At 41.2% G+C, this 13,207-nt stretch overlaps 1 protein-coding gene across 26 annotated transcripts in view; it reads right to left on the minus strand.

The window, feature by feature from the left end:
* The window catches only part of NRCAM (neuronal cell adhesion molecule), a 325,353-nt gene that overhangs the window by 264,329 nt on the left and 47,817 nt on the right, over window positions 1–13,207 (minus strand). Inside the window, exon 1 of one of the 26 annotated variants that reach the window (XM_044946604.2) lies at window positions 9,167–9,285. The exons of the other annotated variants lie outside the window; for them this stretch is intronic. The gene's annotated coding sequence lies outside the window, so the exon portion shown is untranslated. Of the gene's footprint in view, window positions 1–9,166; window positions 9,286–13,207 lie in introns of those variants that run through there. 26 annotated transcript variants of the gene reach the window in all.

Raw genomic sequence — 13,207 nt, forward strand, 5'->3', positions numbered from 1 at the left:
CAACGCTGAATATTCACTGGAAGAACTGATGCTGAAGCTGAAACTGCAACACTTTGGCTGCCTGATGCAAACAGCGGATTCATTGGAAAAGACCCTGCTGCTGGGAAAGATGGAGGGCAGGAGGAGAAGGAGGCGACAGAGGATAAGATGTCCATCCACCCAATGGACATGAGTGTGAGCAGACTCCAGGAGATAGTGAAGGACAGGGAAGCCTGGCGTGCTGCAGCCTATGGGGTCACAAAGACTTGGACATGACTTAGTGATTGAACAACAAGAGGTGCATACACTGATTTCACGCTCCTCCCTTGTTAAAGAGAACACTCTTCAGATTGATGGGCCTTGGAAACGAATTTTCCAAAACCAATGTGATAACCATATGCATAAACCTGCTAATGTGCATACCACCCTACCTTCTTGCTAAACAACAGTTGGAGTCAGTCAAAATGAAATGAAATGCCAACACACTTCAACAGGAATACACATGCTTTGCAACCTTGAACTTGAGTTTAATAGAATAAATCAAACAAATCTGCTTGGATGTCTGAGAGCCAACTGAACTAGTTCCAACTTGACCAGGGGTTTGTTTATTTTGCTGAAGTCCTGTCATTTATGCAAACTGCGTAACAAACAGGGAGTGAGGGCCCGCCTACCAGCAATTCACACTATTTCCAAGCTGGAATGCTAATGGTTTTTATTTTCAGTCCTCATTTTGACTGGACTGTTTTATTTTACTGGGGAGAACTTTTGCAGGTGATTTTTAATACCACTGCTTTTTTTCTGATAAAAAAAAGTATTTTTATTTTTCAAAATATGAGAGTAAAGGTTAAAAAATTAAAACCAAATGTTATCTTCTATCCCCAGAAATTTAAAAACTGTCAATGTTTTGGTGTATGTCTTCCAAGTGTTCTATTTTTCCTGAATGTGTGTGTGCATATACATTTTTCAAAATAGAAGTGGAATCATATAGGATGCACTGATTTAGTAACTCACTGTTCTCACCTAATAATACAAGATGACCATAGTCTACAGTCATTTAACGTCTGCATAATATTCTAGCATGTAAAGAAATCATTTTCATTTAACCAACTTCCAAATATTGGCCATAAAGCTATTCTATTTGGCTGACTTTTAAAAATCATATTCTAAAGAGATACTATTTTACTAGTACTGGCTGAAAAACAATCAGCGACATTCTTAACACAGTTGACACACGGAGCATTATTAAGTTAAAAATTCCACTTCCCTCATCAGGATTTTGATCGGAACTGAAACGGTTTCAGGCTGGGTGCCCTCTTGGAGCAGTGGCAGCCCACATTTCCACTTGGGTCCCCAATCAGGTCCCACCCGACTCCCACCATCCCCATCATGGCCCTGCCTTTGCCAGATTTTCTTACATCTGCAGTTTGGCAATGAGAGGTCTGGCTCGCTTCTATGTAATCAGAGGCACTGGCTGACTCAGATTACTGTTAAATCTTGACTTTTCTAGTGAACATATCAGAGCAGAAAAGATGAACGCATGAGTCCCCAAACCAGACTGTGTAGAAACAGTCCTTTCTGGGCCAGAAAGAAAGTTTAAGAGAAACACACTGATAGCCTGACAGAAAAAAATGTTTCTTCTTAATGCAGTCAGATTAGGCCTCAAAAAAAAAAACAACAACATATTATGTCTCAAAAAAAAAAAAAAAGGCTGGGTTGTGAAATGATAAATAACTCTTCTCATTGATGTTACTATTATTAAATATTAGATGAGACCAGCTATAAGAGCTCAGGATTCCAAGGCTCATTTGCCACCCCCTCCCCTGCACTGGCACCGAGGAATCCATAGATGATGCGCTCACCACCGTGACCGTGGCTATAGTGTCACACATGCCCGCATACGGCAAAACTGATCAGACGGTTCATCGTGAATATGCGCAGGTTGTTGTTATGTGAATTGGACTTCAATAAAGCTGTTAAAAAATTATGACCTCAGGTGCCCCAAATCCACACCTGAGATGTTGATTTAACTAGTCTTAAGCAGATATGCAGATGACACCACCCTTATGGCAGAAAGTGAAGAGGAACTCAAAAGCCTCTTGATGAAAGTGAAAGAGGAGAGTGGAAAAGTTGGCTTAAAGCTCAACATTCAGAAAAGTAAGATCATGGCATCCAGTCCCATCACTTCATGGCAAATAGATGGGGAAACAGTGGAAACAGTAGCTGACTTTATTTTGGGGCACTCCAAAATCACTGCAGATGGTGATTGCAACCATGAAATTAAAAGACGCTTACTCCTTGGAAGGAAAGTTATGACCAACCTGAAAAGCATATTAAAAAGCAGAGACATTACTTTGTCAACAAAGGTCCATCTAGTCAAGGCTATAGCTTTTCCAGTAGGCATGTACGGATGTGAGAGTAGGACTATAAAGAAAGCTGAGAGCCGAAGAATTGATGCTTTTGAACTGTGGTGTTGGAGAAGACTCTTGAGAGTCCCTTGAACAGCAAGGAGATCCAACCAGTTCATCCTAAAGGAGATCAGTCCTGGGTGTTCATTGGAAGGACTGATGTTGAAGCTGAAACTCTAATACTTTGGCCACCTGATGCAAAGAGCTGAGTCATTTGAGAAGACCCTGATGCTAGGAAAGATTGAGGGCAGGAGGAGAAGGGGACGACAAAGGATGAGATGGTTGGATGGCATCACTGATTCAATGGATGTGGGTATGGGTAGACTCTGGTAGTTGGTGATGGATCGGGAGGCCTGGTGTGCTGCAGTTCATGGGATTGCAAAGAGTCGGACACGACTGAGCGACTGAATTGAACTGAACTGAAGAGGTTCTCCTAATGTGAAGCCAAGAATCATGAAGCCAAGAATCACTGATTAACATAAAACAAAGCATTCCAAAGCTAAATGAGAAGATGAATTGATATAATTGATATGAAAGTACAAGAGAACATTTTTAAAGAAGTGGTTCTATCATTTTTCAAGTACAAAGAACACATATCTGCCTTTTTAAAGTGCTACCCAGCAAAGAAATTGAGTCTTGCTTCAATAATCTGTAATAATTAATTAAATCTAACTTTAAAGAGCCTATTGCCTCCTAGGGACTATTCCAGGCAGTTGTTAGATCATGTAGAACTGATACTGTTAAAAGCCCAACATTCTCTGAGGTGGATTAAAACTAAATTAAATCCACAAACTAGTTGAGATACTGATTTATCTAGAAAAAATGAAACACAGAAAATGTCACAATGAACTTAGTATGGCCCTGCAGGGTGATCACAGATTGTCTATCGGACCAGTTCAAATCCAGGAAGTTTTGCTCTGTTTGCCAAGTCACGAAGATGGGCACAGGCCTTTAAGCAAGAATGTGAGAAAAGCTGTCCCAGAAAATTCAAAGCTTCCTGCCAGAGGGCACCATCATCCTCTCCAGACATTGGAGGCTATATGTCAGCGTTCCATCTATAGATCCCAAGACAGCTTCACATTCATAATAAAATAGCCAAACCTTCTTATTAGAGAAAATTAATATTCAATATTCACTCACATATGTCTTTACTCTGTTATTAATAAGAAACTTTGAAGATAATTAGTGTTGGCTTTGACTGCAGTTTGGAACTGCACCCAGCTGGAAAGAGGCCACAGAGCATAGGGTTTCATTCCTCACCAAGGCTGAGTGCTCTCGGAAAGGGATTACAAGAGAAAGGAATGGAACCAACCCTCATTCAGAAAGAAACAATCTCCTTGAGTTAACGGACTGTGGCTGTCACAGGCATGGCTCTTCTCAGTCCTGTCACCCCCAGCCCCCATAAGACACAGCAAAATAAAATCAGATAAATGAAGTGCTGTGGGCTGGAAAACGGATGAGAGGTGTGGTGTGCCTGGGGAGCTGCTGGTGATGAGACAAAAACACCTGAGCAGGTGAAAAAGTTGGATGAGGAACAGCAGACAATCTCAAAGGAACATGGCCCCTTTAATCAGAGAATGAATGAATGAATGCCATGCAGGAATTCAAGAGCAATGTTAGCGGTGACCAGAGCATTAAGAGAAAAGTAATCTGGGAAAAGGAACGATTTCCAGATACTGACTACTATCACCACTTCAGCTAAAATGAAACAATACTCACTTTTTTTTTACTCAGTAGAAATGAATGAATGATTTTCTATCCCTTACAGGAAAATGAAAAAAAATAACAGCAACTTGTAAATTACCATCAATAACCAGCCAAATGCTTTTCATGGCTCCTTCTCTGCTAACACCCTGCTACAGACATACCAAAAACTGGGGCTCCTCTCCACAAGTCCTCCCCCAACCCCCAACGTCCCATCTGTCTGACACTCTGTTAGCCTCTCTGCTGAGTCTTTTTAGATTCGTGTCCTATCACTCTTCAATTCTCTTTTCATCTCCAACATTTCTCAGGTCATCCCAGGCTCCAGACACTAGCCTGAGGATCAAATCACCCCACCTTCAACCCAGTGCCCACCTCAGGGGTCCAGGAACTGTTTTGTTTTGGGTTTTTTTGGTATTGACACAATGCCTTAGTCACACACATACCCCACACACAATGCGATGCTCTGGGTGTTTGAACATCACATTCTGAGAGATCTGTGAAATACCCTCCTTTCAATGAGAAATTCAGCTTTAACAAAATTTCCCCAGGCAAAAACAAGCCTCATACTCCATAGAAACTGTGAATACAAGGCCATGTTTATTTCAACTTCCTAGATAAATAATCTTACAGAAGAAATCTAGGTTCTAACATGACAAATATCAAAATTTCTAGTTCTCACTACCAAACCTGAAACCCCTAAATTTATATCGCCTATTATCTCTTTTTTAAGAAGCTGTATTTGATTGACTGGTTTTCCACTCATCAAGACAGGTATGTGTCTCACTTTTGGATTATTTCTGCCACTAGCCCAGGTTGGTTTTTTTTTGTTTGTTTTTTTTTTTTTAATTTTATTTTATTTTTAAACTTTACATAACTGTATTAGTTTTGCCAAATATCAAAATGAATCCGCCACAGGTATACATGTGTTCCCCATCCTGAACCCTCCTCCCTCCTCCCTCCCCATTCCATCCCTCTGGGTCGTCCCAGTGCACCAGCCCCAAGCATCCAGTATCGTGCATCGAACCTGGACTGGCAACTCATTTCATACATGATATTTTACATGTTTCAATGCCATTCTCCCAAATCTTCCCACCCTCTCCCTCTCCCACAGAGTCCATAAGACTGTTGTATACATCAGTGTCTCTTTTGCTGTCTCGTACACAGGGTTATTGTTACCATCTTTCTAAATTCCATATATATGCATTAGTATACTGTATTGGTGTTTTTCTTTCTGGCTTACTTCACTCTGTATAACAGGCTCCAGTTTCATCCACCTCATTAGAACTGATTCAAATGTATTCTTTTTAATGGCTGAATAATACTCCATTGTGTATATGTACCACAGCTTTCTTATCCATTCATCTGCTGATGGACATCTAGGTTGCTTCCAAGTCCTGGCTATTATAAACAGTGCTGCGATGAACATTGGGGTACTCGTGTCTCTTTCCCTTCTGGTTTCCTAGTGTGTATGCCCAGCAGTGGGATTGCTGGGTCATAAGGCAGTTCTATTTCCAGCTTTTTAAGGAATCTCCACACTGTTCTCCATAGTGGCTGTACTAGTTTGCATTCCCACCAACAGTGGAAGAGGGTTCCCTTTTCTCCACACCCTCTCCAGCATTTATTACTTGTAGACTTTTGGATCGCAGCCATTCTGACTGGTGTGAAATGGTACCTCATAGTGGTTTTGATTTGCATTTCTCTGATAATGAGTGATGTTGAGCATCTTTTCATGTGTTTGTTAGCCATCTGGATGTCTTCTTTGGAGAAATGTCTATTTAGTTCTTTGGCCCATTTTTTGATTGGGTCATTTATTTTTCTGGAGTTGAGCTGTAGGAGTTGCTTGTATATTCTCGAGATTAGTTGTTTGTCAGTTGCTTCATTTGCTATTATCTTCTCCCATTCTGAAGACTGTCTTTTCACCTTGCTAATAGTTTCCTTTGATGTGCAGAAGCTTTTAAGGTTAATTAGGTCCCATTTGTTTATTTTTGCTTTTATTTCCAATATTCTGGGAGGTGGGTCATAGAGGATCCTGCTGTGATGTATGTCAGAGAGTGTTTTGCCTATGTTCTCCTCTAGGAGTTTTATAGTTTCTGGTCTTACGTTGAGATCTTTAATCCATTTTGAGTTTATTTTTGTGTATGGTGTTAGAAAGTGTTCTAGTTTCATTCTTTTACAAGTGGTTGACCAGAGTTCCCAGCACCACTTGTTAAAGAGATTGTCTTTAATCCATTGTATATTCTTGCCTCCTTTGTCAAAGATAAGGTGTCCATATGTGCGTGGATTTATCTCTGGGCTTTCTATTTTGTTCCATTGATCTATATTTCTGTCTTTGTGCCAGTACCATACTGTCTTGATAACTGTGGCTTTGTAGTAGAGCCTGAAGTCAGGTAGGTTGATTCCTCCAGTTCCATTCTTCTTGGTTTTTAAATCATTACAAAATCAAGTCACAGATGTAGAAAATGAACTTATGTTACCAGAAGGGAAAGGTGAGGGCGGGCTAAATAGGAGAGTGGGACAGACACTATATATAAAACAGATAACTAATAAGGACCTCCTGTACAGCACGGGGGACTCTACTCAATACTCTGTAATGATTTACATGGGAAAAAGAATGTACAAAAGAGGGGGTGTATGTGTACGTATGGCTGATTCACTCTGCTATACAGCAAAAACTAACACAACAGTGTAAATCAACTATACTCCAATAAAAATTTAAAAAAATAAATCATTACAAAAAGCAGAACATTGAGACATGAAAAAACAGAGGTAGACTCATAAGGTCCTGCTCAGCACACAGATTTCTGACTCAGGAGCCTCTCAAATTCAGATTCTTATATGGCATTTTAGTCCCACTGCTGCAACTGAGTAGACTTTGAATTTCAAGTCTGCAAACACCATTAAAGTATGGATACAAAAACATAAGCCCATGTGTGTAAACTAAAAAGCCCAGGATAAAATTTTGGTCTGATTCCTTATAGTATGATTTTTTTTATCACCACACCTGTATTTCATCAAATTTCTTCAAAAGAGCAACCTTGTTATAGTGATTTTGGTATAAAATGATACTCATTATACAGAGAATCATTCCAAGCGGTTTCACATGAAGACTGGAGGATAATTTTGAAGAAGAGATGGAGGTGAAACATGAGAGCACTCTTTAAACATGTGATGCGCTTCCAGGAGGAAAGTGGTTGTCAGTCCTCACTGCCCAGGACACTCCCAAGGACATTTGCAAAAACATGCTAATGACCCATTTCCAGGGACTTAATTAGTCTAGGGTGGGATCTGGCCCTAGATCATTTTTTAAAGCTCATTCCATTGTATATTAGAATCACACCTCTGGAGGTACATTTTACTTCAGTAGAGAACTGCGAACTTTGTAACAAGAAGAGCTGTCCAAGGAAACAACAGGTCACCTCATCAGGGGCAAGTCCCCTGTCATAGCAAGTGACATGGAGGGGTGGGGTGATGTGTCTGAGCCCCTATAAGGGACAGTGGAGAAAGGGGGGCCTAAGATCTTTGAGACTGATTTTTTTTCTTCTACACTAGTTTGACCTAGGGTCATTATTTAAGTGAGAGCAACAAAAGAAAGGGGGCTTCCCTAGAGGCTCAGATGGTGTAGAATCCACCTGCAGTGTAGGAGACCTGAGTTCAATCCCTGGGTTGGGAAGATTCCCCGGAGAAGGAAATGGCAACCCACTCCAGTATTCTTACCCAGGAAATCCCATGAACAGAGGAGTCTGGCAGGCTTCAATCCATGGGGTCCCAAAGAGTCAGACATGACTGGGCCACTAACACTTTCACTTTTTCACTTTTTTTCAAGAAAAGAAAAATGCCTCATTTGCAATGTCATCCTTGGAACAACAAGTTTGTTTTAAAGTCTTTCATATTGTCCACATAAGACTTTTAATCTGTACAATAACATTAACATTGTATTCTGTTTCAGGATTATTTTAAGGAAATTTCCCTCTATGGTGAATTATTCTAATTTTTGACCCTTTTATCCAAGGGTTGTTGTTGCTTAGTTACTAAATCATGTACAGCTCTTTTTTGATCCCATGGACTGTAGCCCACCAGGCTCCTTTGTCTATGGGATTTTTCAAGTAAGAATACTGGAGTGGGTTGCCATTTCCTTCTCCAGGGGATATTCCCAACCCAGGGATAAAATCCATATCTCCTAAAAGGGAAACCTCTTACACTGTTGGTGGGAATGCAAACTAGTACAGCCACTAGGGAGAACAGTGTGGAGATTCCTTAAAAAACTGGAAATAGAACTGCCATACAACCCAGCAATCCCACTGCTGGGCATACACACCAAGGAAACCAGAACTGAAAGAGACATGTGTAACCCAACGTTCATCACAGCACTGTTTACAACAGCCAGGACATAGAAGCAACCTAGATGTCCATCGGCGGACTAATGGATAAGAAAGTTGTGGTACATATACACCATGGAATATTACTCAACTATTAAAAAGAATGAATTTGAGTCAGTTCTAATGAGGTGGATGAAACTGGAGCCTATCATAAAGAGTCAAGTAAGTCAGAAAGAAAAACAGGTGCATATATATGGAATTTATAAAGATGGTAACGATGACCCTATATGCAAGACAGCAAAAGAAACACAGATATAAAGAACAGACTTTTGGACTCTGTGGGAAAAGGTGAGGGTGGGATGATTTGAGAGAATAGTATTGAAACATGTATATTATTACCCTATGTGAAATAGATCGCCAGTCCAAGTTCGATGCATGCAACAGGGCACTCACAGCTGGTGCACTGGGACAACTCAGAGGGATGGGATGGGGAGGAATGTGGGAGGGGGTTCGGGACAGGGGACACATGTATAACCATGGCTGATTCATGTCAATGTATGGCAAAAACCACCACAATAATGTAAAGTAGCCTCCAATTATGATAAAAAAAAAAAAAAGAAAACCCAAAAGAAGAAAAAAGAAAATCTGTATCTCTTGCATTAGCAGCTGATTCTTTACCACGAGTCACCAGGAAGCACACAGTATTGGAGAGTGCATACGATAAGTATAAAAGGTACAAAAAGCAAAAGCATCAGCTCTCACCTATAGCCGACTACTAGGGAAGAGGGGAGAGAGGCAGGAGGGAGCGTGATCCCTGGAGAAGAGGCATCCTAGGGGGTTAGGACAGGGCAGCTGCAGCAGTGGGTGTACTGTGGAGAAAGTACAGAGAACAGAAGAGTCACCCAGGAGCCAAGAGCTGGGTGGGGAGAAGCAGGACCAGCCCCAGGTTCAGAGTGGAGGGCTGTGGAGCACGGGGCCTGAGCGGTTTTGAGGGTGATGTGCATTTCTACTCTGCCTTTCCTCACAGAAGCAATACACTATTCACTCCCTTTGACTGGAAGGTAAAACATATGTAGAACCCCTCCAATTTCTGCCCACTCTCCCGTCACACCTGGTCATCAGCATGGCGGGTTTGGGAGAAGAAGCTGCATCATCTTGGCCCTGAGTCTTCTGGCCTTTCTGGGTCGACCACTGACAACAAGGGTGCCTTTTCTGGACAGGCTCCACCTGCAGTGGGACCAGGAGGGTCAGAATGTCTGAAGGAGGGACAAGTACCAGGAAGCCCTCTGTGGCCGCACATCTAACCATTTCTCCAATCAGCTTTCACCATAATAAAGCCAGCATCCCTTTGTCTCCATCTATCTGGTTTCTGTGCTATATTTTTCAATGGGTGCAAATGTAGGCTGGGAGCAGAAGTCAGTAATATTACAACTTCCTATAACTTCAGAGGAGACTTAGGTCTGAGAAGCATAACGCACTCAGAAGCCTGACAAAAGAGATAATAAATGCTTCTTAATTAAGTGGTTGTCCTACATCCTAATTTTTACCCACAGAAAGGGGACAAGAGAGCCCTGTGGCTTCCGTGTGGTTTCTCCCACGTGGTGCTTCTTACCCTTGAGGGTTCTCTTCAGGGGACTCCTCTGGCTATATATCTGCCATAGAGTTTCTTTTTCCTCTGAGAGATACCACAAACATTTCAGAAGCATTTCATTGTTTTCTCCACACAACAAAAACGACTCTTCCAGGACAGAATGGGGCCAGCAGCACACGAGAGTACATCCTTTAGATCAGCATGACCCAGATTTCATCATTTCACAAGGATCATTGCCGGAGATTTAAACACTACATCTGCTTTAAACAAAACTGCAGATGGGATTCCAGGAGTAATACAGAGACAAAGAAAAGACATCACATTTCTTTGAGAGCACCATTGTGTCTATTTTAATCAGTTTTTAAGGGATGTTTGGAGACATTCCTATAAAACTGACAAGGTTGACAAGACTACATGAAATTGCCTCCGGGAGGAAAAAAAAGAAAGGATTAAACCTTAGGCATGGTGCAAAGCAACCTGCTTTCTCAGAACTATGCTTTGTCATCTTGTCTCTGATCAGAGAGATGTTTCTATGGCAGCAGGACACACTTCTGGCCAGAAGGCAGTCATGTAGGGATTTTTTTTTTCTTTCATTTTCTAACTAATTGTCTACCTCTTTGGCAAAGAAGTAATAACAACAAAAAAAAGTATTTATTTACTAGACAGATCAATACCCCAAGGAAAATCTTGGGTTGATGTAATGTGCTTTTCAAGATTTGAAATCCGTATCTGTGCAGTAGAAGGGCTGAGACCTCCTCACACAAAGCAGAGGGAAACCAGTCAAAGGGAAAGGAAATGAATGAAATTTCAGTCACCACAGAGTGGTTCACACATCCGGTTAATTACTCTTGCCATTCATAATTAAGTGAGTTTCCTTGTGGACCTTGCTAGCTCTGCTATCAAACAGCACCTACCTTTATGAACTCTTGAAAGGCGCTGTGCGTTATGACAGTCTCCTCACATTTCAGCACCATGCTGTTAATTTCTCTGCTCAATTAGCTGACAACATCACAGATACACATCCTCCAAAGACGGTTCCTAGTTTGGGGCCATCCCTTTTCAGGTGTCATTACCACTGGAATTGACCATTTATTTCGGGTTCTCGTCTTCCCATAAACAGTAACTGACTGCTCAGCCATAAAAAGAATGAAATAATGACATCTGCAGCAACACGAATAAACCTAGAGATGATCACACTAAGTCAAGTAAGTCAGACAGAGAAAGACAAATACCATATGATATCACTTTTATGTGGAATCTAAAATATGACACGAGGCTTCCCTTGTAGTTCAGGGGTAAAGAATCCACCTGCCAATGCAGAAGATATGGGTTCAATCCCTGATCTGGGAAGATCCCACATGCTTCACAGCAACTAAGCCCATGCGCCACAACTACTGAGCCTGTGCTCTAGAGCCTGGGAGCCACAACTGCTGAGCCTACATGCTGCAAGTACTGAAGCCGAGAGCCCCAGAGCCGTGCTCCACAACAAGAGAAACCACCTCAGTGAGTAGCTCGTGCACTGCAACTAGAGGTAGGCCCCACTTGCCACAGCTAGAGAAAAGCCCGTGCAGCAGTGAAGACCCAACATGGCCAAAAATAAATAAAATTATGGTTAAGCTATTAAAATATGACACAAATGAACTAATCTACAAAACAGACTCCTAGAGAACGGAGCTGTAGCTGCCAAGGGGGTAAGGGGGGATAGATTGAGAGTTTGGGTTTAGCAGATGCAAAGAATATAGAATGGATAAACAAAAAGGTCTTACTGTATATAGCACAGGGAACTATATTCAATATCCTGTGATAAAGCATCATGGACAAGAATATGAAAAAGAATATATATACATGTATAACTGAATCACATTGCTGTCAGCAGAAATTAACACATGGTAAATCAACTATACTTCAATAAAATTTTTTTTTAAGTAATGACTGAATGCCTCATGATTTTCTCCTTTGGCCTCACAACATGCTTTCCATAATTTGATCAAACAACACTGGTATTTCTAAGGATACTTTAAGATAACAGCCATCTGTAGCCTACTGTAAGTGCTAAGGAGAAAAATAATTTCCTGGTAATGGGATAACTATTTCAGCAATTCAATTGAGAGTTCAGGGCATAATCACCTATAGAATTTGTTTTCTTTTCACTCAGACATTCAGACTTCAATCCCAAATCTATGGGCACTGGGCAGGAGACTTTTCTTTCCTTCTTCCTTTGTAAGTTGCATAGGTAACACATGCTTCTGGTTAAACACCGTCAGCTGACAGTCACTCACTGCTCATCTTTCTGATATTATGGCAGCCCTTGGAGTCAATAATAATGTGCACGGAAAGAGGGAAGCAGCCGTCAATGTCTTGCACTAAACTGCATCCACAGCTTTTTTAACACTGAAAGCTGCTCTCACTAATGCTGGGCAAGTGGGTTCATGTTGATTTCAGGAGAGAAATAAAAGCATGACCCTCTGGAAGCCACATCCATAGAAGCTACACCTGTGGACACAAAGAACAAGAAACAAAACCCAGGTGGCAGGAGAGGTGTGGTCACCTACTGCCTTGAAAGGAATGGAGCACAGTTCTGCACTTCCTTGGTCTTCCCCTAAGTTCAAGGCCAGTACTATAGGACTGGCTGACATATTTCTGAACTAGAGCTTCTCTCACCAAACAAGAGAGTTCTGTGCTTCTATGAAGCATCCACTTCCAAAGCATATTTTGAGAAGAAAGACAAGCCCACTCACAGAATACGAGCAGAAGGACCTCTCTGGGAACACTAATGGCTGGCATGATCTTAGGAATCGACGTCTACTAGAGAGCATGGTAATAAATGGAACAAGAGATGGCAGTCCATCTTGAAATGGTCCACACTGCACCCTGAGCAATAAAAGCTACACTGATCCACTACACTAGCTGAGGGGTGAGATTTTATCTAATACACATCTGGTATGTACATTTACCCTTGCAAAAACACTCAAGTACTTAGAAAGTACACCATCATCCTCATTTTTAAGTTATTATCAAGGTCAGTACTTAATTTGATTGATTAAAACATTTAATATAATTGCACCATTTTTATATAACCACAAAGAATTTTCTGGGCTTAATTTTCTGTCTGAAATTTTATTTGCTCATCCATATAGTGGCTTTAGATGGTGATACACAGATCCTTTCCAGCAACTTAAGGGCAAGCAGAACTCATTTTAAAAATTCTGCTC

Source organism: Bubalus bubalis, chromosome 8 (genome assembly GCF_019923935.1).
Source record: "Bubalus bubalis isolate 160015118507 breed Murrah chromosome 8, NDDB_SH_1, whole genome shotgun sequence".
In the NCBI taxonomy this organism is placed as follows: Eukaryota; Metazoa; Chordata; class Mammalia; order Artiodactyla; family Bovidae; genus Bubalus; species Bubalus bubalis.